General features: G+C 49.1%; 1 protein-coding gene across 1 annotated transcript in view; it reads left to right on the forward strand.

Annotated features, from left to right (window-relative positions):
• Positions 1-413: 413 nt before the first annotated feature.
• The window catches only part of SLC37A2 (solute carrier family 37 member 2), a 33,813-nt gene continuing 12,756 nt past the window's right edge, over positions 414-21,470 (forward strand). Inside the window, exon 1 of the mRNA XM_060105614.1 lies at positions 414-462. The gene's annotated coding sequence lies outside the window, so the exon portion shown is untranslated. The remainder of the gene's footprint in view (positions 463-21,470) is intronic.

Consider the following 21,470-nt stretch of genomic DNA (forward strand, 5'->3'; position numbering starts at 1 on the left):
CATTTGATTTGCATTTGGGTATTTGATTTGATTCATTGTTCCATCCTACTCTGAGCCGTCTTACCACTAAAGCCAGATTTTTTTTTTTTAAGGTGGAGAATCAAGGAAAGAGAGTTTGCCTAGTTGCCAAATGGATGGGTGTGTTGTTTAAATTGTATATTAGCACTCCTCCTTTATTGCTCATCCAGAGGGTGAAATGATGCCTATCTTCAAGTCCTTCCTGGCTTAAAACTGTAGGTACCTTCACCTGACAGGTTCAGCTACAGGAGGAACATGTCTTACCCTGTTTTCTCAGGTGGACTCTGTGTTTTCTCTAAGGAGTTCAAAGCAATTGCTACAGAGCTGAGCAACACATCTTTTCCTGTCACTATTGGGACTTTTTATCCTACACATGAAACCTGACTGACTGTCATACAGCTCCGTCTTTTAGGGTTCAGCCTCAGGAGGCTTTTTCCACATAAGGTAACTCCTTGTTCTTCCCTTACTTGTCTCAGGGATGGTAGATGAGGGCCTTTCTCCCTGTGACCCCTGCTCTGTAAAAAACAAACAACAAAAAAAAAACCCAAAAACCCGGAAACAGCTGGGAGTGGGAGGGGGAACCACATAGACATAAGGCAAGAAACAGGCTGAGACAAATTAACAATGGAAGATCAAGGGAAAAGAGAGTTTGAAGTAGAACGGGATTGGAGCTTGAGTCAACACAGTCAGAAGTTTAGCTAGGCATGGGTTTCTGAAAACTGTGGAGGTGTTTGTTATTAGTCTAGGAGACTACTATAGCGTAAGTGGCTTATACTGTAGTATCTGTAGTAAGTCAGTCTACAGTAGGTATAGACTTACATACAGTGGCTTACGCTGGAAAATCCATTCATGAAGGGATGTCATCAGGCACAGATAAACAGTGATAGCTGGAGACAGTTAATGCTCTATTAAATATGTATTTTCTTTGTATTACATTTTCTGAACTCCATATCTACCTCTTCCTCTTCGCCACTGGCAAAATGGAAATGTTTGGATTAATAGCCATTAATGAAACTTAATTTGACTCCAGGAGTAAGATGCAATTAGATCCATACAACTCTACACCTGGCCTGCCAGGCAGCACAGGGTAGGGAATTCGTCTAGGCTGTGGTATAGTTCTATCTGACATAGAGGAAATAGGTTGTGATGCTCATTTCAAGACACTGCTTTGAATTGATGAGCCAGTTATCCCAGTTTCATCATGCCTCGTGCTTCTGTGCTTGCCAGGAGTCCTTCATCAGCTGAGCGTTGGGACTGTAAGCCTTGCCAGGTCAGATATACAGGGAGATTCCCTGGGACTGGTTCCAAACTGGGTATTGCTCCTGTGTGAATCTCACAGGACTGAGTCTGGCCTCTTCTTGGGACTCTAGGGTGCTGGGTGCAGGCTAATAACATTTGGGTTAGGAGAGCCCCTTAGGATTAACAGGCCTTTTGTTTGCCTGAAATTGTCCTTCCAGTTCTCAGTCTTAAAATTTTACTCACCCTTAAGGCAAAGTATTACTGCCACCCGCTCTATGAAAAGCTATCTGATTTCTCTCAATCAGAAGCAATTATTCCTCCTGCCCAGCCATAGTATCCTACTTGTATGCAGTGCATATTTATTCTGCCTTACATGATAATTGTTTATATACATTAAAAGACAATTTTCAGAAAAAAGTAAACTCATGACTTTCATACAGATATTAAAATGAACATGTTGATATTAAAGTGAGCATGTGTTAAAGACTTAAACCCCTAAGGAAAATAAGCAGCTGTTATAACTGGTTCCAAGGAAAGGCAAAAGAAAAAAAATACTCATATTTATATGAATAAAGGAACATTGTGAAAGTTCAAATGGAGACAAAACTGATTTTCTTCTATAGTTATTTAAAATTTGCAGAATTGTAAATTAGATCAGCTATCGGCTAAAATCAGATAACCTGGAGGGGAGTCCTGTAGCCAATGTGTAATTTTCCACTGAAGCATAAAATGTTTTCTACAGCTTCCTTTGTTTTGATCAAAAATAGTCTCCAAGAAAGGCTATTCTTGATCACAACCTAAGGCTGGTCTCATTAGATTGGGTCTAATTATTCATATAGGTGCAGCAAGAGTGTTAATTTATGATCCAGGTCTTCTTAAGTTTGCTTTACTGGAAGTTTTTATAAGGAATTTCAGATTTGATTTTTTAAATATTTGTTAATTAACCAGACCGAATATTTATTCAGAGTTCATCTGTTTTCAACCTGATTGTATTTGTTAATTTTGAGGCTTGTGTGTGTGTGTGTGTGTGTGTATGTCTTAAACCTCCTACCGTGCAATAAATAGACGAGGACTTTCTAAGACTTGAAGGACTTGACAAAGTCACACAAGGAGTTTGAAAGAAACTGATGAATTTTCTGTTTTGCTTTTTTTCCCCCTAGAGATGCCTGGGCATATGCCCCTCTCTCCGGCTGAAGCTCTGTCATTATAAACTGGAAAGAACCTGTACAAATTCATGAGTAGGAGTGGGGGGAAAGGTTTAGAAACAGGGCTCAGTCAATAGAAATTACTAGAAGCATACGGTGAACATTTAGATGATCTTGAATTTGGAAAAAGGGAAGACTTGGATCTAAGATAGGATTAGGACTAGGTTTAGGTCTCTCTCCCAGGAATTTCAATCTCGAGCTCAGTTCCTGCATCTTGCAGCCTGCCTGTCCTTCACATATTTTACAAGGAATGCCAACAGCACACTCAGAGCCAGGGATCTGAGACCCGTGCACAAGAGTTTTGTGGAGAAGTTATAGGGTGAAGGTATTGTTGGGCCAAAGGAGATATAAGGGAGTTTTTCCGGATCTGGGGCCTGCCTTTGCTGCCATGGACCCCGAAGGGTAGCAAGAACATCTCCAGTTTATATAGCGCGGCACTACTTTGTTTATCCAGAACTTCTTTAATCTGAACTAGTAAACTTCTCCCTATAAAAGACCTTCCATTCTTGTCTGTGAAAAGCATCATAGTCCTTTGAAGTCACATGCTTCTCATTTCTAAATCCAGTTTCCAATTTTCCTTTGTCCAACCTGTTCTCCCTGTTTCATTCCTCTTGCTTTACAATGGTGCAGTAAAACTGTGCTCCCAACTGTAGATAGAAGAGAGCAGCAGTGAAAGGCAGGGAGGCATGTCCACAGTCACCCCAGGGGCTGAGAAGGAATCTGATCTTCTTATGGAGTGGCCTTGGGGAGAGCTGGTATCTTATCTTTCCACCACTGCCATTATGTGATTCAGGACATGCCTGTTTTCTTCTCTAAGCTTAAATTTTCTTGTCTTTGGAATGGGGAGGAGTATTATCTCCTGGCTATTAAGTGGTACAGGAGAAGGTGTTAGATAAAAGAGTTGGAATAATTTGGAATCAAGGGAATAATGCTGAAACCTGTACTGATGACGGCAAGTTAGAGGTTAACTTGAATTAGCATGGACAGCTGACCTTGCCACTGCACAGCATATTCCGAAAAGAAAAGATTTATATTAAAAGGTAAATTTGTACCATCCCCTGTTTCTAGAATTAGCAAACTGGGAACTACTAGGAAGAACTAAAAAGTTGACAAAGAGCTCTTTTTTTTTTTCACTTTTTACAAAACTTTTTTAAAAACAATGATATATATACAGGAAGTTGCAAGAATAGTTCAGGAAGGAAACTTTACCCAGTTTCTCCCATAGCTATAGCACAATATCAAAAGCAGAAAGTTGGCATTGGTACAGAATATATGTATGGTTCTATGTGTGCCATTTCCACACGTGTTGATTCATATAAACACCACCATGATCAAGATACAAAACTATTCCATCACCGCAAAGACCTCCCTCATGTTACTCCTCGAAAGTGACACTCGCACCCCTCCCTGTCCCCACATCCCTAACCCCTGGCCACCATTAAGCTCCTTGCCATCTCTATAATTTTGTCATTTCAAGGAAACGGAATCATACAGTACGTGGCCTTTTGAGACAGATTTTTTTTTCACTCAGCACAATGCCATTGAGATCCATCCAAATTGTGTGTATTAATAATTCTTTTATTTGCTGAGTAGTATTGGGTGTACCATAACTATTTACCTGTTGAGGGACATTTTCGTTGTTTCTAGGTTTTTGCTATTATAGATGAGGCCACTACAGACATTTGTATACAGGTTTGTATGGACAGAAATTTTCATTTATGGAAGGCAACTAGTGGGTTGTATGGTGAATGTATGTTTTTTAAGAAAGTGACAGCATGTTGGATCATGTTTTTAATCCTCTCTTCCAGGTGGGTGGTAGAAATTCAGGTTTCCTACTTGGCCTCAGTTGATACCCGTGGGGTGGTGGAGACGTGCATCTTGCTACAGCTTGGAGAGTGGGAGATCGGGGTCCCTACTGGGCCTCCACTGACACCACCCTGCATGAGAGGGGGAGGGGTCCTCCTTACTGCTCCCCATGTGATCTCCGCTGACACCATTGTGGGGTGGGGGCGTGCTCATCACCACCGGAGGGTGGCGAAAGTCCTGGCTTCCCAGGACTCGGAGTTCCCTGGCACCGCCCTGATGGTGGGACTGGGAGGACGCCTCATTCCAGCCAGGTGCAAATGGAAGTTGAGGCCTCCACTTTGCCTCTGCTGATAGAAGTGGGGCGGGCTGCTGTGCTCTCTGTAGTGTTTGGGTGGAGGGGCTGCCCCTTTCTTGATCCTTTACTTAGCTGGCTAGCTTTTCTTGGTGTTTTTTCCTTTCCTTTTTTGTCTGTGCTGTTGGTGTTTCTGGACTGGGTGCTGGCTTCTCCAGAGCCGAGCCCAGGATAAAGGAAGCAAAAAGCAACCCAGACAAACCACTACTGTGTCTTTCCTCAGATCTCGAGCTTCCTAGCTAATCTTCCTTCTTCTCTCCACTTTTTCAGAATTTTCTTACATTGCTGTATATATAATGCCCAGGGTTTTAGCACTTAGCAAGAATAATAGGGAGAAGTGAGTCTATTCCATCTTGATCCAGAATCGAGGTCGGCAAGGGCTTTTAAATGGCCATTTCTCCTCTAAGAACATAAATCTGATTGTGTCTCAACCCTTCTTGAAAACCTCCTTTTCATAACCCCCAACTGTCTGAAGGACAAGATGCCAACCCCTTAACATTGACTTTGAAGGCTCTTCGCTATTTCACCACAAGTAAAAACAGTCGTATCTTCAGCACCTCCTCACTGTGCATGTGTGCTCTCCAGATACACAGAATTTTTTATGCACCATCTCTTAAATAGACCATGCTTTTTCATGCTCTGCTGTTTTGCACATGCCTGTGTCCATGCGCTCTGTTGGTCCTACCTTTCTCTTCTTCTCTTCTTCTCTACTTGGCACGCGCCCAGCTGTGCTTCACATCTGCTTCTCATATTACCTACTGTGGAGCCTCTCAAGCCTCTTCCAGGGTCATCTGATCCTTTCTCAGTGCCTCCTTAGGAGGATGAACATACCTCTTTAACCTGTTTCTTGTTTGAGTCAACCTGTTCCTCTAGGGCTCTTTGAGGTGGAATTACATCCCTATACATGTCTGTCCCATTCAACTGTGACTCCTTTGAGGTTAGGGGCTGTGCCTCTCTCGTTCATCAATGTATCCTGCCTGGCACATCATTGGCACTCCCGAAGTGTTGATTAAGTGAATATATTAATGAATTGTTACTTTCAGATACTAGAGCAACCAAAACTTGTCCTCAGCTTGTGTGAACAGACTACCTGAGTCTGCCTTTTATCGTTACCTTATATTCCTTTTTATTTTTCCCCCTGAACAAAGCAACTCTGGGAGACCATAATAGTTTAACCACTTGCCCAATCTGCTCCTCCCTTCTCAAGGACTGCCTCCTTTCAGGTTGTCCTTATATATACCTGCTTCCACCCCGGTTGACTATTTCAGAGCAGGACTGTCCCCTTGTTTGGCTGATAGTGGTCCCCAAAGCCCATTCTTCAGGCCATTATGAGCCATCAGTCCAGTCTTGAATAGACTGAAGCCCCTCCTTTTGACCAGTCGTATCAATGCTGGGGCTTTCTTTGCCAAGCCCTTCCGAAAGATTGTCTTTTATTGAGAAACAAAATCTTTTTGGATACGTGGTCACCTTGCTTATTTATCTTTTGATTGTGTTGGCTGGAAGAAGTTTAAAAGCAACCTTTCTTAGCAAGAGTTCAGCATCTGATATATTTGAGATAATAATAGCTTACTTCATTTTTAGGACACTTTACTTAACCCATACATCCATCCCTGTCAAGCACAAATTATTCCACGTGTATTATCATAATGTTTACAATAACTCAGTGAGTGAAGTTATATACACACACACAGATCCCCACATACATATACATTCACACACACACACACAGGTATTAAAGACTTTGCAGGTCAAATCTATTCTGTTATACCCATTGATACTTTTTAAGGACTCTGATCCTTTGGCGCCTATATTTTGTTCTCATTTATAACAGCCATTTGTTTCCATCAGCTGTAGTCAATATCTAATCCTCAAGCTGTATATAAGCTCGTGCCCATATAATAATTGCTCCACTTATCAAAGCTATTTGATATGGCCAGACACTTTTTATATGCATAATTTTAAATTCTTACAGCCGCCTGGCAAGATAAATGTTATTATCCACATTTCACAGATGAGAGAACTGAGGTTTGCATAAGTAGGAGAACTGCCTCCAAACCCATGTTCTTTTCCCGACACTTGGCGTCTCAGTCGACAGGCCTAATATGCAACTGAGCCTTTAAAAGGTTGAGTAATCCCAATGTCTCCTAATATCTCAACTCCTACCCCACTAATCAAGGGTCTGGGTTTTGACTCTATCACAGAAAAAATGGTGCTATTCTCTGTTTAGTGAGACAGAAGTGGGAGAACGGAGATGTGTTCAAAGAATGACGATCGTGTGTGTGCAGGGAAACGCGAGGGTTCTGCCGCCTAATAGCTTGTCCTCGCGGCACTGGTTCTCCCAGACTTTCTCAAGAATTCAGGTCCCTTTGAAAAAACCAGGGAGGACACTCGTTGCTCTATCTAGAAGGACCTAAACGGATAACTGACTACCCAAAAAAGTCCCATGGATGGTCAATGAAACTTGCTAGCAATGAACTGGTATCTGATGGGCAAAAAGGTCAGTAACTACCAGCTCCTGTTTTACAGGCGTCTGATACTAAGGCATAGTAAGCATTTTTGACCTATTATAGGGCTACCCACAATAAGAACTAAGGCTCTTTTTCTTTAGTGTGTGGTTCAATCGCTCATCCCTTCCCTCCTTATTGCCTTCAGATACTACTGTCCACACCCTGCCAGGTATGAGGAGGTAGCGTGTGAAGGGGGCCAGATAACAGGAAGGTGAGTCAAGGGCAGAGAGCTTGTGTAGCTGAGTGAAAGAAGTATCCTTCTTTGTCACTCCCCCAAGCAGCAGGAAGCGAGGAGATTGTCAGGTCACGCACAGGAGCAAGTGAGGAACATTGGTAGGACTGTCCCTGCTGCCAACCTGGCCCCTGAATTCACAGGAAGTCACTAGGACAAGGCAAAGACTGTCTCAGGACTGGCCCTGCTCCCAGCCACTCACTGGCACAGCATGAATAATAGCCATACCACCATGAGGGCGTATTCTTTACGCCACAGACAAGCATGGTCCCCTGAGGGGCACAAACACACCTTCTCCAGAGGGGCATGTAAAATGAGTGCTAATGAGTCTTATTCCTTGGCTTCTCTCTGTCTGAAATGGAAAGATAGACATTCCCCACTACTGAAGTCTGGAAAGCACCCCTGGAGCCCTGGCGGTGGGCTCTTCCCTTCCCTTGCTGATGTCCACGTACTCCTCCCGTGTAGCTTCAAGTGACCTCAGCTGCTTCCCTGGCTCCTCTGTATTCAACTTTATCCTTCCCTCTAGTCCTTTGGACACAGGCAGCTCTCTTCCTGGTGATATCAGCTCATTATCCCATTTTATTTTCCACCCTTAATCTGCCTTCTTTCAGGCCTAATGTCTTTTGGGTGTTACTGACCCCAGAGCTGTCCATCATACGTTCTGGGACAGCGGGTGTCTGCTGGGATTGTCCCAGGCAAACCAGCATGGGTAGTCAGTCTCCTCAGATGGATAATGCCCACCTCCCTGACCTGTAAGAAGGAAATGAATGTACATCTGGGCACCCTGTGTGGTATAATTAAGGGCTGAGTTAGCTGCTGGTAGCTGTGCTCTTCCTCAGTGTTTCAGCTCCATACCTTACACAACCCAGCACGGCTTCTTCCTTCTATCCCCTGTCCCCTGTCCTTTGTAGTCGTCTACCTCCTGCCCTCTTCTGTTTGTTGCTGTCTTCATTTCTGCCACAAAACCCCTGCTCCTGACTGCCTGGCGTTACGGGGGGTTTTACAACTCTGTTTACCTCGTTTTGACTGATTCCGGGGCTGGTAGCGGCCAAGCCCACTCTCCTGGGTCTGAACCTGTTTGGTGTAGCCGTTACTGCCCTTTTCTGACCTTGCACTTTGGGTCTGGGCACTCCTAGGAGTGAGGGGCAGGGTGGGCTTAGGGCTGAAATCTATTTGCCCAGACAAGTTCCTAGTTCACGTTCTATTAACCATTTTATTCCCCAGGCCAATGCTTCCCTCTATAGTTAGTTCACCCTTGGGTTCATAGACAAAGATCTCACAATCACTGCTTTTATAGGTGGAAACATACCCTGGAAATCTTCAGGCTAGAGGTCTGCAGAGCCCTTTTAAGAGCACGGAACTCTGTGCCTCAGACGGGCCCTTCACTGTTGCATGGCTGCGGGCCTTCAGAAGGGAGAGCAGGAGTGGCCGCTGCACAGTCACCGTGGCGGGTAGAGGCGGGGCGGCGGTGTCAGTCTCTCCGTGGACGAGGTGCGGTAGGGTCTTGTCTGGCTCACTGCGTGATCTGGAATCTGAGTGGGACACAAAGTCCCTGTTGGGACACCTACGCTCCCAGGGGGCGCTGGCACTCAAATCAGCGTCCTGTGGGACGCTGGCCCTCCAGCCTGCCTCAGTTTCCCGATCTGTGTCGGCGCCACAGCTAATCAGGATGGGAAGGAGCTGCAGAAGCAGCTGAGGGCAGGCAGAGCTGACTGAGTCTGGGATCGCAGCTTTCGGTTCCCCGCAGGGAAGTGAGACGACAAGCGCAGGCCGAAGGAGGGGCCTCAGAGGCTCGGAGGGCTGCGGGTCCCTAGCCCGGAGGCTGAGCACGAGAAAAGTCCGTGCACGCGGCCGGCCGGAGGATGGGCATTGGGCGTGCGCTTTGCGCTCGGCCGGGCCCGAGGGCGGTCAGGCGCAAGGGGGCGGGGGCTAAAGGCCGTGGTTTGCGGCGTCGGGGCGGGCCGGCCGGCGGGGCATTTAAACTCTGGGGACTGCCAGCTCGGGGCGCGTGCCCCAGCTCTGCATCCACCTCTGCTTCGGCTTCGCTTCGGGTATCGCCGGGCAAGATGCGGTCTCCCTTGGCGCCGGGAGTCTGGTTCCTCCGCGCCTTCTCCAGGGACAGCTGGTGAGAGGGCCTGCGGGGTGGGGGGCGCCGGGCCAGGACGGCCGCCCTCTCCCTCTCCCTCGGGTTCGGCGGATCCGACTCGGGCGGCCGGGAGTCCCAGCGTGCTGGGGGTGGGGGGCGCGGGGGGCGGCGCGGCGGCGGGTTCTGGCAGGATCCGGCCGGTCGGCGGGGAGGTGGGTGGCACGCACGCCCTAGCTCGCTCCGCCTCCGCAGGACCCCTCCCTGGGAGGCTGCCCAGGAGAGTCTCCGCCGATCCCAGTTTGCATCCGCACCTCCAGGCACGCACACCCCCCAACCCGCCCCCGGGGAGACCTTCAGAGCGCCTCTTTGATCGCTGAGCACCCGGGGGAGCCGGGCTTGCAGGCTAGGGAACCGAGGTCGGGGCGTGGCGGAGTTGCTGAAAAAGTGGCCATTGGAGTTGTCGAGTGGTCCTTTTGGTCTCTTTTGGCCCTTGGATAACACGAAGGCCAGAACCCAGTGGTCCTGGGAGCTTGCCTTGAGGGGTTCTGGGCCCTGAGAGACAGCCTCCCGGGAGGGCATGCGTCTCAGATGAGAGCGGCAGCAGCTGCGGGCCAGCGGCTTCCACAGGAGTTTTCCTCCTGACCAAGGAGGCCTGAGGAGGCCGCGGATCAGGGGGTGTGTGGTGGGGTGGAGGGCTTTCAGCCCATTCTTCATCAGAGGCCACACTGGAGCAGTTTGCTTGGTCTGCACAGTGTTTTTGTTTTGTTTAATATTGTGGTAGTTGCCATCATTTACAAATTATAAAACAACGTAAATAGCCAGATTCCTCGCTTCTCTGATGTAGCAGTCTCAGGCCTAAATTCCCCAATCATATCATTAGAAGTAGGAGCCCCTTTTAGATGGGGTGCAAGCTCTTGATATGACCAGCTTGTTCCCGTTTTAAAACAGAAAATCCTGCATCCCCAGCCCCCTCAGTCCTGGGCAACTCAGGATGGTCAGTTGGTGACAGCCCTCACTGGGGACAGTCCTCACACTCCCAGCCTTCCTCACTCATTTAGATTATTTATTTGGTCCTTTTTGAGTTTAGGACTCTTAAAAGATACTTTTCAGAAAAAGATAAAATCATGACTCTCGTAAGGATATAAAAATGAACATGTGTTAAAAAGATTTTATTTCACTCATAATGAGGGTGCCAGAAGATGTTATAATTGGCACAAAAGAAAAAACAGGGAGGGGAGAATGGGGGGTTATTGTTTAATGGGTACAGAGGTGCAGTCTGAGAAGATGAAAAGGTTCTGGAGATGGATGGTAATGATGGCGGCACACCAATATGAAGGTACTTGATGCCACTGACCTGCATACTTTACGATGGTTAAACGTTAAATTTTATGTTACATATATTTTACCACAATTTTGAAAAGGGAGAATACAAAGAACGTCCCCATTTATAAGTTAGGCATATTGAGGCAAAACTGATTGGGAGGGAAGACTATTGAAACTCTGTACGTTCATGGACATATTTTATATGACTTATCAGTTACTTACCACTTCATGGAATTCAAGCTCAGTGAAAAGCAAGAATCAGATAACTTGGAGGAGTGTCCTCTGGGCAATGCACAGTTTTCCAGAGAAACACACGTTTTTTTTCCCTACAGTCTGCCCTGCTGGGATCAAAAATAATCTCAAAGAAAGATTATTCTTGATCACAAAATAGGGTTGGTCTCATTAGATTTGATCTGATAATCTATATACATAATTTACTATATAGGCCTTGTTAAGTTCACTTTGCTGGAAGTTTTCATAAAGGATCTTGGATTGGACTTTTAAAAGCCTTCTATTATTTACTGTTCTGAGATTACGAAGCCAAGCCAAGAAACTGTCTCCACTAGGTTTTACCTGCTGTACCTATAAATTTAGGCAAATTTCTCTCTTCTTGAGGTCCCCAAAATATCCTAAGTTTCCTGGGCCTGCCAGGGAGTGAGTGACCTTCCTGATTTGTGTGTAAGGGAGCACAGTAAGCCAGTTTTCTTAGGCGGGTTTTGTATTGGCTCTTGGATAACACGAAGGCCAGAACCCAGTGGTCAACTTTAATTCCTTAAAAGTGGCAGCAATATCTGATTAAATGAGCATCATTGTCAAGTACGACATTCCAGGCAAGGCCTTGGTTGTAAAACCAAGTTTTCTAATATGTTCTGGTAAAAAAAAAAAAAAAAAAAAAAAAAAAAAAAGATTCTTTTTGAACTTTTGCAAATAACCATATTTTATAAAAAGCAAGAAAACTCAAAAAAAGTTTCTGAATTCCGAGGGCTCAGGCAGGGAGAATAAGGTATTTACAAATGTTTCAGTTTACAAAAATAGGGTCTCCTAAATTGTTATGGGTTACAGACAGCTTAAGAAGAAAGAGAAAGGGCTTTCTTATATATTCAGAAGATTGAACACTATAACAACGTCAGTAATATTCCAAACATAAGTGACAGTCATTCCTCATCAGTTCTTTCAGCCCTAAGTGATTAATTCTTGTTCTGCTGAATCTTGGGTTTGCAACCTCATAAACAGGTCAGCTTCTTTGCTGAAGAGTTTTGGAAATCCTGACAGCCCACTGGTATGTTCTTAAAGATATCTGAGTGATGTCATCAGGAGTCCATACCCACGAGTATGTACCTGGTCCTGTGCTTTTCTGAGACAGTTCTTGTTGGCTGAAGATAAAACCTTTGGCCTATAGCAGACTGCACAGCCGTTAGGGAGCATCAGAGTAGAACAAAAACTATCTGTAAGGGACAGAGGTATGGATTAACTGATTAATGATAATTTTCAAAAGTGAATGATCTGATGAGAATTCATGACAAGAAAAATGCAGCTAACAAGGAAGTCTGATTATTCCTGAGGTATGTAAAACAAAATAAAGCCAATCCAAAAAAAAAAAAATAGACAATGTCTAAAAACACACTAAGGCTAATTTCAAAGAAGACAGTGAACATTATATCTGACTTATAAAAATGATGAGCATAATTTTTATAGAGGAAAAAATCTTGAGATATATAAAAACCCAATACATAATTTACATAATATACAAGGAGATACCAAGAATGTTGACTTAAGAGATTTAGTAAGTCTGGGGTAAATCCTAAACATCTATGTTTTAATAAAACTCCATAGGAAAGTCTGATGTACATCCCCAGTTGAAAACCACCGACCTAGAAGATGCTAGATCCAAATTAAAGAAGTAAGGTTGCAGCCCAGATAACATTTTAAATCATAGCTGAAATCATGACTGGTAACATTATACTGTTATCACCAGGCAAAGCACCACCAGGATGCTGATGCATAGAAACAGATCATGGACCAAGAGGGCATTGAGAAACCTTTAGAAATTTCTCACACAGCAAACAATTTCTGAGATACTTATATAAGTAAAATATTCTACTTCTCTTTTTTTCCCTTAATAAACAAAAATACATCTCATTACCATATATATTCAAAGTTGTATCTCTCTGCCACTATTGTTCCTAGTAGAGTCTTATTTGTATACTTTAATTATACCCTTTAACCAAAGTAACTTATATTTCAGAGAAAATGAGGGTCAGGGAGAGTGGATCATTATAAACAGCCTGTCCCACTCCAGCATTTTAGAAGAGCTCAGGAAAGCACAACTCTCCACAGACACACACGTCATTTACACACTTGTTAAAGTGTGAATCCAACCACTGTGTTCTCCCACATCTCCCAGGTTTAAGACAGATCCGGATTGAAATCCTCTCACCACTGTGTGCCTTGTGTAGTTAACTTCTCTGAGACTCAGTTCCCTCGTGGGTGAAAGTCAGGTGGATTCTTGAAGGCAAAAGTGATCCATAAGCATTCTTGACCTCCTGGGGCTGATGGAGGGCACACACACGATAAGTGTTCTTTTACTTCTTCCCTGATGCATGGAGGTTTGGACTCCTAACAAACACCAAACGTCAATGTAGTTCCTGCTGCAGGCACATTATTGTGTTAAACTGGGAGGCCTACAAAGATGATTAAGACACGGTCCTACTTTCTCGGAATTAAGGATCAAGCTGGAGAGAGGGCGTGTACTCTCATTATCAAATTTGCTGCTTCCACCTGTACCCAAGGAGGGCTTGTAAGCAGAAGTGAAGAAAGCAGACAGTCTTGGAGCAGGACACCAGAGGGTGGGCTGGCCCTGAGCTTTGGATTCCTTGTTTGTACCGTGAGGATACTTGTAACACCTACCTCGTCAGGTCATTGTGAGGATTAAAGATTGTCTCGAGATGCAGCAGGTAAAATACTTAGATCAGTGCCAGGCTCATATTAAGCACTGACTAAACATTAATTATTGACTATTTTTCTACTCGCGTTTCCTACTGCTCTGTGCCAGGCATTGTGTTTGTGGTTCACTGCAAGGTCTTTATTTGTTTCCCCACCTAATTCCCCATTATATGGGTATAATGAGGCACAGAGCAGTTATGTACCTGGTCAAGCGCCGCATAGCTAGTAAGTAACTGAGGTGAATTTGAATCCAGGTTAGTTAGACTCCCAAGCCCAAGGTCTTTCCTCCTGATTAGAGTGTGGGAGGGGAAAAGAAAACGTAGCCTTTGGACTTGAGACAAATCACTAAATCTCTAAGGCTCCAGGTCCTTGTCTTTAAAATGGAAATAGCAATGTACCTCTATCCCAGGGTTTTGGTGAAATTAAGTGAGAAGATGTTTAAAGCACTTAGCCCAGTGCCTGGCAGTGCAGTGAGTACTTGGTAATTGCGCGGTGCTTGTGAGTTTCCCTGGAGGGAGGGTTTCATCTTCATCAGGAGGAACAGGTAGCATTTGCCTTGGTGGACCTGGAGGTATTCTGAGTGGAGCCGTGGAGCTGGTGAAGGCACAGCAGTGAGGACATAGCCTGCCTTGTCAGCACTGGTCACGTGCAGCCGCAGCCCGCGGGAGCCTGGGGCCTGAAGCGGTCCCCGGACAGGAGGCTCAGAGGCAGGCGGCACGAGGTGTGCAAGCAGAAGGCAGAGACTGAGGAGTTTCTGCCCAGGAGGATGGCACTGCCCCTCCTTCTCCCATCAGAGCCCCCGGGGTCAGGCAGTGTCCTCACAGGAGCAACAGCCCCTCTGAGTCCTCCCCAGCCCTGGCCCTGGCCGGTGCCCTGCCTTCTGTGCCGGCGTCCGTGTGGGCACGTCTGGGGACAGATGGCAACATGGGCATCTTGCCAGAGAGATGAGTATGGCTGCTGCTGATGGGGCTGGGCCGGCTTCGTGGGGCCTGTGGGGAGGGAGTCGTTCAGGGCTCGAGGACAGGAGCCTGTGGGAGGAGGAGCAGGAGTGGGTGGGGCGCTGGGCAGGCAGGAGAGCAGGGGCGGCAAACTCCCAGCTCGCTGCCCTCCCCCAAGCCCGCAAAGGCCGAGGCGGGCTGGTGGCTGCAGCGGGGACCAGTGGCTCTGCCCGCAGGAGTCTGCTGAGGTCCTGCTGCCAGGTCCATCACATCTCATTTCATCAACCCTTATGGACATCTCATGTGACAAGACTTTACTACCTTATTTAAAGGAAGATCAAAGTGAGGCTGAGGGGCGAAATGTTATCTCAGTTAGTCTTTAGGGCAGCCTCACGTGACAGGAGTTTACTATCTCATTTAAAAGAAGCTCGAGCTGAGGCTGAGAGGTGAGACAGCTCGCCCAAGGTCACAGTAACAGAACCAGAAGTTAAGACGCAGCCTCTTTTGGTTTAACGTCCTTTGCCCTATTCTGCCATGGCCTCAGACCAGGGACCCAGATGCTGCAAAGTAGCTTTCTCCTGTTTTCCTTCTCTTCCTGGTAACTGCCCAGATATGCCCGGTAAGAGCAGCAGAAAGGGCTCCTTAAAAAGAGTGGTGTGGGCTTCCCTGGTGGCGCAGTGGTTGAGAGTCCGCCTGCCGATGAAGGGGACACGGGTTCGTGCCCCGGTCCGGGAAGATCCCACATGCCGCGGAGCGGCTGGGCCCGTGAGCCATGGCCGCTGAGCCTGCGCGTCCGGAGCCTGTGCTCCGCAACGGGAGAGGCCACAACAGTGAGAGGCCTGCGTACAGCAAAAAAAAATAAAAAAGAGTGGTGATGGTGAGAGGCAGCTCCCAGAAGGAAGGAGAGAGCCTGGTGGAGGATCTGGAAGGCTGAGTCCACTGTCCCTGTCCCCACCCACTTCCCTTCCTCGGGCTCTTCAGGCTGATCCCCGAAGAGCATGTGGAGCATGTGCCCCTGCGTGGCTCCCTCCCCCACCCACACATGACCGCTGTCTTCTCCCCCAGCCGCCTTCTGCTTCCTCTTCCTCTCTGCTGTTTCCTCTTTCCCTCCTTACAGAGCAGACTGACTCGCACCTCCCTGGCTTTGGGTGGGGCGGTCGGCCTCGGGGGCCACGCACTGGTCTAGAAGGCAGCCAGGGTTTGGGGATGGTCTGTATGGATGGCCGAGACCTTACTTCTTCCAGTCAAGCTGTACCACCTGAGTGCTGAGGTCAGAGCTGAGCGGTCCCGAAGTAACACCAGAACTGGGGGCAGACACCAGGGTTGGAGTCCCCGCAGCCCACAACGCCCCCATCTGATTTTCCCCAGACTGGTGTGCGGGGTGGACGCGGGGTGGGCAGTATCACTGCTCTCGTTTTGCCCTCTGGCTCATGCCTCCTCCCCTGGGTCCTTCATGCTGGGGAGAAGGAGTAGGTGAGGGTGAGCCATGGGCTAGGCCTCCAGGGAATCCCGAGAGGAGAGTCCTCATCTTAGCTCCCTGGGGAGGAGGGCCCCGCCACCATCAACGCACTCCCACCTGTGCTCTTTGAGTAGCCGCTCTTCAGAAGAGAGACCACCAACTACCCACTGACCACTTCTTCCAAACCCTACCAGCTCTCACACTCTTCCAGAGTTTCTCCAGGTACCTAAACGAAACCTCATGCTGTAGTTAAAAGCCACATCTTTTCATTCTGTCTGAGTACTCAGGCTTTCCCTGCCTGGATTCCTTCTCAAGGCAAAGCAATCTAGCCTATGTTTTCCTCTCTCCTAGAAAAGATCATTATCTTATCTACTCATTCCTTCTAGAAAGTCCCGGCCTCCTTGTGCTACTAGCCAATGGCTCCCTTCTCTGGGAAGGATCTTGGGACCGAGCCCTGTGTCAACCTGATGTCTCTGAGCAAATGCCCATGTTCCATCTGGAGGGAGGGCAACAGGTGGAGGAGTCCTTAGGCTGGGTCTCGGCCCCAAGAGGGCTTTGTTCCTCTGTTCTCAGAGGCCCTCCCAGACCTGGCCTGTCCCCGTCCCATCTTGTCAGCGGAAGGCCTGGCTCAGGGCTCTGCCCTGTGCTATCGGTTCCAGGCTGGCCTTTCCCTACCAGGATGTGTCCCAGTGGCAGTGGAGGACTTGGCAGGGGGTGGGGTGATGGCATTGTCACCATTGTCCTGGTTCTTACTGTCCCCAGCCCTCTCTCCTTTTCAGATCTGCTGAGTCCAAGGACAGGCCACCAAGTGGCACTTTCCTCCAGGCAAGTGCCAAGGTCACCTGCAGCTATAGCCAGCCCAGTCTGTCCCGTGGCCAACCTGAGTAGCCCCAGACATCTACTAGCTGCCCCAGACTTGGCTTAAGGGCTGGGCTGAGGCAGGAGGTGGTAGGGATTGGTCAGTGAGGGAGTTTAATTCCCTGTTGGCCTGCCGTGGGGATAGGCGCCGTCAGCACCATCAGCAATGTGGTTGCAAAGCAGGGAGGGGGATGCAGGGGCCAGGGGATGACTGGGTAGACATTGGAGAGAAGGGACCTCCTCCCACTGTCTGCTAAGGTCAGCATCCTTCTGCTGGGCTATTTCTTGTTTTCTGTTGTTGTAATAGCGGTGGTAGTTGGTCCTTTGGGGTTTTTGTCTGTTATCTGTTGCTGCTTTGGCAGACTGTTCTTTGTCCCTACCTCAGAAGCATTTCTAGTGCAGAGTCTTAATGAGGTCCATAAAGCTATTAGCGTGCTCATTTGAAAGAATAAGTTGGACTGTCAGCTAACAGTTAAGAGATAGCTAGTCCACCTCTCTATCTGACTTGGTGACTCAGTAACCAGTGCTGTGTAGGGGGAGGTGAGAGTCTAAAAGTACCATCTCTTGCTAACACAGACTTAGAGGGTCATGGGGTGGGCACCCTGCCTGGAACAGCCTGTGGGCCTCGCCATGGACGTTCCCGGGTCTCTGGCCTGCTTGCCCAGCCTGGCCAGCACCTGGGCTGCCATCCCTCCCCCTCGCAGCTGCCCTGGGGCAAGCTAGGCAAAGCCCGACTGTGTATTTTCCCCCCTGCTCCCTTTCTGGGGCCTCTTGATTCTGCAAGAAGGGCTTGTGAAAGCAGAAGTGAAACTTGCGGGTTCTACAGGCAGCAGGAGCACGTCAGCTATCTTCCCTGTGAGCTACTGTGAGTTTGACAGCCTTTGTGTCAGCCCAGCCCTTCACCGGACCCATGTCCCCAGTCCCCTTTGAACTATGGCACCTTGGCCTTTTTCTCAGAAGAGCTGCCAGAGTGGAATGGAAGGAGGACTTGACTAAGGGGAGGCCCCGCGTATGCTCTGCCCAGCTAGCTGTGCCCCTCTGGGCTCATGCCGCCATGGTGCTGCAGTCCAGGCGGGGAGTCCCAGAGGAGGCCAGTGCCCATCCTAGCATCGCACAGCACGTTTGAGGTCCTTCTGCTCCACCGCCTCCCTCGCTGTGACTCTCCTGCCATCTTGGGTGTCAGGTTTTCTACTGAGGGATGGGGTTAGAGCTGAGGGAAAGGTCAGGCCAAGCTTCTGGACAGGGCTGGAATCTGGCAGATCAGCATGACTGTGGACCTCTGCTAAGTTGCAGGCTCCCGCATGCACAGTGGTAGCTTCGGGGCACTTCGTGTTCCTCTAGCCCACCTCTGTATACTAGGCATATGGGAGGCGTGGCCACGCTGGCCCCCAAATCCCTACCTTACAGGCAAATCCAGGGCCTGGAACCTCCAACGCTCGGAGGAGTTTGGTGCTAACCCACACCCTGCTCACCTCCCGTAACAGAGCAGCTCGGGCTGCCTCCGCTCCCTCCAGCTTTCCTTCCTCAAAATCTGAAGTCGTAGTAGCTGTCATTTTTAAGGGCCCACTGGGTCTGAGGAGCATGTAAGAGCTGTCCTCTGCATCGTCTCATCAGCCTGTCAGTAGCCCTGTGAGAAAGGTGATAAACGCTACTTTGCAGACCACTAACAGGTGATGAAGTCAGGTTTCGCCTGATTCCCACGTCCTTGCTCTTTTCTCTTGTAGACACCAGCTCGCTGAAATGCACCACCGAGGGTCTCCCTGGAGGGTGGCTGGCAGGATGGATGAGGCAGAGGCAACCAGCCCTACCTTCTGCGAGGAAGCTTGTCTGGAGCTTCCCAAACTAGTCGGCAGGGCAGGGCCCTGGGTCTTCCTCTGGCTCAGCCTGGGAGGTGTCCAGAACTCTCTGACCTAGAAAGTCCCACCCCTCTTCAGTGACTCCCCATCACCCCAGGAGACAGTCTACACTCCCCCTAGGCCCTCCATGACCTGTTCCCTCCCTCCTTCCCCATGCTTGGCCCAGTCCCACCTTCCAGACTTCCTGACTACACAGAGTTCCCCAGACAGGTATTGCTGTTCACGCCTCCGCACTTTTGCACATGTACTTCCCTCTCCCTGGCGCCGCTTGCCGCCCCAGCCCTGGTGGACCTGGCCACCTCCTGCTTGTTTGTGAAGATTCGGCGGAAGCCTCACCTCCAGAATCCTTTCCTGACACTGCTCCCATCCCAGCTGGTCTCGGTGTCCCTGCTTCCGTGTCATGCAGGGCTGCCCTCTTCTATGGCACTGTCGCACCAATTCTGTTTGTCTCCCTGCTGACCTGTGAGCCCCTGGAGGGCAGAGGCCTCTCTTACGGTTTCTCTGGGTCCCTAGCACAGTGCCTGGCACATGGGAGGATGTGGATGGGAAGGCAGTCCTGTTTCTGCCAGAGAGAATCGAGATATCAGAAATGGGCCTGGATGTGCCTGCTGTTCTGTCATAGCTTCTGCCACCCAAGGTTGGGAGGGACAGGACTCCAGAAGGCAGATAAGGAAGAACGCCGGGGACCACAGGCTGGAGAAAGTCCAGGGCAGGTGATCTGAGGTGGGCAGGTGTTGGCACTTGGGGCTGAAGCAGTGTCTGATCCCTCATCATCTCTGACCGGCTCCTGAGTGGGCTCGGCGTGGGCTCGGCATGGCTGAGTTGCAGCCTGGGCCTCCCTGCCTGGCCTGTCAAGGAAGGACAGTCAGCACTGGGGGGCTCAGTGGGGCCTGGGGATCTTTCGGGCCCAGAGGAGATCTGATCTGTCACCAGGGCCAATGGCTGTATCCATGTGGCAGCCAAGATAGACCCAGCTGATCCCAGGGAGTCGTAAAGGTGGCCCAACAGACACATAGGGACTAGGGTGAGAGTTACATTGTGTTCCCTGGTCTTTGGGGTAGATGTGGTTGGCACTGTCCTCCACGGGCATCTGATGAGGAAACCGGAGGCAAAAAAAGGCTTAGGAACTTTCATTTGGTTACACGGTAAATTAGAGTCATCCCTCAAAGCTTTCAGCTTTTTTCCAGACTCAGCAGCTCCCCGGGCAGGACACTGGCGAGTGTTATCTGTAGGGCTGTGATTTTCTTCCATCTTGTGCTCTTTGAAGAAGCCTCGTTGGGCACCCTCTCCAATTCTCTCAGAGACACCCCCAACCCTGCCACCAGATTCTGGAAGTTCCTGAGGTAGGAGTCATGAGCCATTTGCCACGTGGAAAACATTGCTGCCACCAAGCTTGTCTATGTCACAGGGTCACTGTGACAGTCCCTTGGGAGAAGCCCTGGTGACTCCCCCCACCCCATGCACCCTTGGCAATGGGGAGCCAGAGGGGCTGGGCAGTAGAGAGGAGCGTAAGATTCAAGCTAAAGAGTCAGAGCTTCGTTCTTAGTGGAATGGAGAGCCACTGAGCCAGGTGACGGCGGGGGCACGCGCGCCTGCAGAAGATAAACCGTGAGGCAGTGGAGGGCATGAGACAGAGAACGAGTCCAAGCGTGAAGGGCCCTGGTAGCCCAACCTGAATTCAGCCTCTGCTGAAACACCCCTTCATCTCACGGGCAGGAGCCTTCACGACATGCTTGGGAGGAAGAGATTCGGGGTTCGGAGGCAGATCCCTGGAGAGGGCAGGCTGAGCCTCCAGTGTCCTGGTCCTTTGGTTCGTGGATCCCAGGGATAGAGGGGTTTCAGGCCCCCTCCCCCTTCTTCCCCACCTTCTCCATGGGCTCTTTAAGAAACCAAGGCTCTGGTCTTTCTCCTGGGCTAGAGTCCATGCTGAGGTCTATTTTCCACGTACTTCCTGGCTCCCGGCTGCTGACTCGACTCAGCTGACGCTGTGACTCAGGAGGGCATGGAGGCCCTTCCTCAGACCCTCAGCAGAAGGGGAAGGGGGAGCATGCAGTGGAAACTTCGGTGGTGCCTGGCTGAGCTGTTCCTTCCGCCCCAGACCAGCGCATGGGATGAGAAGCACTGGTGCGAGAGGGCCCATGTGATGTGTGAGCCACAGATGGAAAGGATGACCCCTCTGTCCAGTGGAATGGACCAGGGCAGAGGACCTGGGTCCCGTCACCAGCTTTCCCTCTGTTGCCACATTGCCAGATAGGTTTTGGGCTCTGCCCCTACTGGGCTGCAGCAGGTGCTGTTTCACCTGTGTTCTAGGCTTAAGAGCAGCATTGACTTCACTTTATTTTATTTATTTATTTTAAAAATTTATTTATTTATTTTTGGCTGCGTTGGGTCTTCTTTGCTGCGCGCGGGCTTTCTCTAGTTGCGGCAGCAGGGGCTGCTCTTTGTTGTAGCGCACGGGCTTCTCATTGCAGTAGCTTCTCTTGCGGAACATGGGCTCTAGGCATGCAGGATTCAGTAGTTGTGGCTCGTGGGCTCAGTAGTTGTGGCTCACGGGTTCTAGAGCGCAGGCTCAGTAGTTGTGGCACACGGGCTTAGTTGTTCCGCAGCATGTGAGATCTTCCCGGACCAGGGCCCTAACCCGTGTCCCC

This window comes from Mesoplodon densirostris, chromosome 7 (genome assembly GCF_025265405.1).
Source record: "Mesoplodon densirostris isolate mMesDen1 chromosome 7, mMesDen1 primary haplotype, whole genome shotgun sequence".
Classification (NCBI taxonomy): Eukaryota; Metazoa; Chordata; class Mammalia; order Artiodactyla; family Ziphiidae; genus Mesoplodon; species Mesoplodon densirostris.